This window comes from Apaloderma vittatum, unplaced genomic scaffold, assembly GCF_000703405.1.
Source record: "Apaloderma vittatum isolate BGI_N311 unplaced genomic scaffold, ASM70340v1 scaffold14093, whole genome shotgun sequence".
NCBI classification, from domain to species: Eukaryota; Metazoa; Chordata; class Aves; order Trogoniformes; family Trogonidae; genus Apaloderma; species Apaloderma vittatum.
The window spans coordinates 25,692-31,324 of NW_009707692.1; positions in this window are offsets into that span (position 1 = coordinate 25,692).

Consider the following 5,633-nt stretch of genomic DNA (forward strand, 5'->3'; position numbering starts at 1 on the left):
CCTGGCCCCACCTCTCCAGCCTGTCGAGGTCCCTCTGGATGGCATCCCTACCCTCCAGGGGGTCAGCTGCCCCACACAGCTTGGTGTAGTCAGCAGACTTGCTGAGGGTACACTCAATGCCACTGTCCATGTCACTGATGAAGATGTTTAACAAGACTGGTCCCAGTGCTGATCCTTGAGGGACTCCACTTCACTGGCTTCCACTTGGACATGGACCCATTGACAGCCAATCTTTGATCCTGTTGAAGATCCATTGAACATGAAGATGCATGAACAGCCATTTAGGAAGGTAATTTACAGTTTATCCTTCCCTTGGCACATGTCCCAGCATCTAGAAATCAATTTAGAGGGTTCCTGAACAGGATGCATCACCTCCGCCATCATGTTTAATAAAAATCAATTAATCTCTCACCTATGGATTTGTCTTTGTTTTTGAACTTTGGTTTCCCACAACATCCAGCACTGTCGAGTCTCATAATTTCATTACAAGACCTTTAAAAAGTACTTCCTAATTAGTTTTAAATCTTCTGCTTGGTATTTCCAGGATGTGTCCCCTCCTCCCAGTTCACATAGTGTGAGAAAAGATAAGTAAGCATTCTGTACGTATCCTCTCCTCCTTATTCATTATCTCATAGATCTTTCCTGTATTGCTTTATTTCCTCTTCTCGAGGCTGAAGGGTCCTTTTCTGATACTCTCCACTTCCACAGGGGACTTCCCTGAATTGCTCAGGCTGTTGGACCAGATGATCATTGTAGTTCCCTTCCAACTGATTCTGTTATTCTATTCTATTCTATTCTATTCTATTCTATTCTATTCTATTCTATTCTATTCTATTCTATTCTATTCTATTCTATTCTTCCACACCTCTAAGAACACTTGCTTCAGGATGTTTGCTAGTTCCCATAGTTCCTCCTCTGTTCTTCCCCCTCTCCCCATCCGACACATCTGGAGATAACAATGAACCTCTGCCAGACAATTCGGATGACTGTCACGAAGGCTCAGAGTTTTCATCCATAAGCCTGTCCGTGAGGTTTAACAGCCAGGTAGGAGCAGGCAGCTGTCTTATGTAAAATCAGTGCTTGTAAATTAATTGTTCGTTGGCACTGGGCACACCTAGCACCAGGCGATCCAGGATCATGCCAAGAAACCTTTTATCCTCTAAAATGAGGCAGTGACATCATGCAGACCCCTGAGCCCCTGCCAGTTCAGCAGTACGCTGGGGACTGGGATAAGGATGTGCTGGTGCCCATCGTGGTCAGAGCCCCAGCACAGCCTGGTTTAGGCTGCTGAAGGACCCCTGAGGTCCTTAGACACCTCATATAGAAACAGACAAACCCACTAGCTCTCCTGTATCTTGGTTTGGCAGCCACAGAAACAGGGGTTAATAACAATTCCCATGTCAGAGGTGAGGTGGCAAAAGGAAACTTATTACCACAAGGCACCTAGATACAACAGGTTTTCAAGCCATCTGAGAGGATATCCGCTGACATGTCTGTGTTTGGCTATGTAATATTCAGTTTGTTTTTGTTGTGCAATATATTATGATTTTAATTAAACACTTTGTGTCCCACTGACCACAGAGGAGTATCTAGAACTTCACCTCTGTTATTCCCTTGGAGAGATGCCGCAAGAACTCTTCTTGTAGAATTTATTATTTGCATTACAGATCCATTATTTATCGAAAAATTAGTGTATTGCCAACATGCTGCAGCGTTGCCAGCCATAAATCACAGGGAGCTATAAACATGTCACCTAATAAACTATCAGGAGAAAAATCATGCTTGCTGGGAGAGCATCATAAATGGAAAAGATCATTTACTTCACACACTATTTTCACTGATACGCCTCATGCTGTTTACGTACAGGAAGCTCAGGCTCCGTGCGGCTCCCAGTTGATTGGACGGGGTCAGTCCTCGGGGCACGTTATAAGCGCTGCCCTCCCGATGCCAGGACACGGATGAGGGTTCTTCCTCTGCATCGCAACGGGGTTGTGCTGCCTGCTCAGGTCGTGAAGCCCGTGGGCCCCCAGCACCGCGCTCGGTAAGTACCCTGGGCAGTTATCTGCCTCTCCATCATCTCGCTGCTCCTTCACCAGTGCTGTGGTTTGTGGGGATGGACACCAAGACGAGTGGGGAAGTGCATCTCCAAAGTGCTGCTCAGGAGGTCTGCGCTGCTCCACACGACCTGCTGGGTTGGATGTGCTGGAGGGACGGGGCAGCTGGGATTTCAGGGTGGTGCTGGCATTGAGGTGCTGCTGGGGAAGACCAAGCCGTGTCCATGCTGCTTGCTCGTTGTGCTGTGGGCTTTGTGCAAGAGTCAGCCTGTTCTTCCACTGCCTGGTGGCCTGGCTCAGCTGGTGGGAATGACACATTCCTCCTTCCCTGTGAATTCAACAGAAATTCGGCTTTGTGGATGCTGCATCCTCAGAGCCCTTTGCTAAGCCTCCTCCCTTCACTGGGCGGCTGAGCCCTTGCTTGAATGCTTGAGCTGGCAGTGCTGCAGTTATGAAAATAACAGTCTCTTCTTGGGAAAAATCAGATCCCTTGGTCTCATCCTTCCCCAGCCCTGATTCGCAAGACCTTGCTCTTGCCTACATTATGAAGAACTCTAAAGCACCAGTACTTTGCTTAAGTTATTGGGGAAAATCAAAGTCAGAGACAGGCAAGAAATCAGGAGGTGGCTTTTGAGGGCTGGAAGTGAAGGGACGGCACCGTGTCCTCCGTGAGGCATCTGCATGCGTGCCTGACCCCTTCTCCCAGCCCATATGGAGCAGCTCCTGGGGAAAGAAATGCCGTGGGTCCTGAGCAGGAGGACAGCTTTCACTCCATGGTAGGGTGTTCTGGGCTGGCAGCAAACATGACCATTAATCTTTAAATTGATATCCTCCACTAACTGGGGCTTTGCTTCCTCATCAGGGCTCGGCTGCAGTGTGAAGGGTGCAATTGCTGTCCCGCAGTAGCCAGCTGGGAGGTGTAACATATATGTGCGTGCTGTATGTTACAGATACCCATATAAATGTGCATAAACATAAATACACATGCATGCTTATTTGTATATTTTATATATTCTATGTATTTTATACATTTTTATATATTATTTATCGATATATATGTATACACAGGCACGTAAAACATGGAGGGGGAAAAACTGGTGTGGAGTGGGATATGCATCTGTAATGCACAAGAGCGTGTAACAAAAGTAGCTCAGAGAGGAACAGAGCTAGTAAAGCCAATTTCTAAATAACTTTATGTAGTGTGACAGGAGTTGCTGGTCTGTAACAAAGCCAGGTTTGCATGAAGGGTTTCTTGTAGGAGGAATATTCCTTACAGACCCCACTGAGTTTTCGACAGTTTTTCTGTCCCGCTATGCTCTCACAGTCTCTCCTCTTTATCCACCTCCATATTCCTGGAAACCCCTTGACTCTCACAGTCTTTGAGAGTTCTGGATATCTGCCAGGTGCTAGTGTGCAGGAGGCAGCGGGACAGACAAACAGGCATGCACAGACTCAGTTTATTTTGGTTTCTTTAAGGCAGCCTCCAGATGAGACTGACTTGCAGATTAATTCTCACTGCTCAGACGCTGTTGGATTGGCAGAAGGGGGTAGCTCTCACCCTTGAGGACAAGAAGCACCTCTGGACAGTTTCCCCGTGTGACTGTCGACCACAGGCGACACGTTGGGAGGGCGCTGGCTGCTCACTCACGCCTGTACGAAGCCGGCGAGGCTCTCCTGGAGCCTTCTCTGTGACTTGTCCCTTCAGCATCTGACACTGCGGGGCTACGTGCTGGCCAAAGCCAGTCCTGAAGCTTTACCACGAAGATAAAGTGGCCTTGCCTGGAGGAAATGAAATGATTTTGAGTCTACTCCCCATCAGTTACATGCTGCTTTTGCCCTGGAGCAGGAGAAAAGCTTGCTAAGCTTTGGGTTTGATTGCGACATTAGCCTCTCAAGCAGCCTGAGCGTCTAATGGGACAAAATCATGTTAGGAATGTAACACATACATCATGAAAGATATGTGTGTTTGTTCAAAAATGAACTGTGTTATAGTAAACCCTCCTGCTCATAATTCAGGCACTCTTTAACCTGCTACAGGAGGTGCATCGAGGCTGAAACCACAGGTATTTCTTTTCCTTAAATCAGCTCTTGTTCTGCGCATTCACTACTTTCCCCATCCTCCCAGTCAGTCATTCTGTCACAGAAAGCACAGGGAGGGCTCAGGGACCTGGTCACGCTCTCCAGCCTTTCTGTTAGGGTGCATGGTCACACGCAGTGTAGGAACTTGGATTGTGAGGTGGCTGAACCTCTCAAGAGGACTGAAACCTATGGTAAGGTCACAGGCTCGTAGGATAATTCAGGTTGAGCAGACTTCAGAAGATCTCTAGTCCGATGTCCTGCTCAAAGCAGGGCAAGGTCTGGGGTCAGACAAGGCTGCTCATGGCTTTATCCAGTTGGGTCTTGAAGACATGTGAGAATGGAAAGGCACAACCCGCCTGGGCAACCTACTCCCATGCTCGACGGTCCTTACAGGGAAACATTTCTCGTTGAATCCAGTCTAAATCTCCCTTGCTTCAAGTTATACCTGTTGTCTTTCGTCCTCCCACCATGCACCACTGTGAAGAGCCTGGGTCAGCCTTCTTGGCAGTCTCCCTGTAGATAGGGGAAGGCTGCTGTCGGGTCCCTGCACAGCCTTCTCTTCTCCAGGATGAACACACCTCTTCCCTTGGTCTCTTACCCTAGGCTGTTTCTCCAGCTCCCATCCATCTCAGTGGCCTTCTGCTGAACTCACTAGAGCAGGCACCTGCTAGACTTCTGTAAAGCCCTCCCTCACCTCGTACTCCTGATCCCTGCATAGAGCACCCTCCACATCCCCCGTGTCCCTGCCCTTGGGCTCTGACCCAGAGGTTTTCTGTGGATGCCTCCCCAGATCTTCTGACCCTGCAGCTTCTTATGCTTTGGCTTACATTTGCCTGTTAGTAATAAAAGTCACAGGCACCACATAAGTGGGATTTTGCTTTTATTTTGCTTCACCTGATAGTAAGATAGGTTATGAAAGGAGCAACATCTTGGATGTGACAGCTGCTGAAAATCCACGGTTCCCTGAGCTGAAAGCAGCAGTGCCTGATGATCTGTTATATTTTACATTTGTTTCCAATGTTGATTTCTTAACTAAAAAATCAGAGTTAAATTTTCACGGCTTTCATGTCCTTTGATGTCCAGCTAGCATCAAAAATAAGCCAGATGCTTATGGGACAACCACAGAAAAATCATTTGTCACTCAGTAGAGCATTTCAACCTGTGGAATTTGGGGACAACTGTAAAGCAGTAGCACTCACCAGCAAAGTTTTCTCTTTCATTTTAAGAAAAAAAATATTTCTTTTTCTTTCTTTTATGAGAAAAAATGTGTATCCTTTCCCTTCATATTATAGTTTAATGGGTAAACGAGAGTGTAGTCATATGTGACACTACGGCAATTACAGCAGCGTCCTAAGCAGCACGGGGGCATCTGCAGAGGTGGGTGAGGAGGTGGAGGGATGTGGCATTTGTCATTACCCACATCTGTATTCCATGGAGAGTCCAACTATGTGGAGTTTCTCTTGTTGGTTTGTTTTAGGTATAGGTCATGTGAGAGCTGAG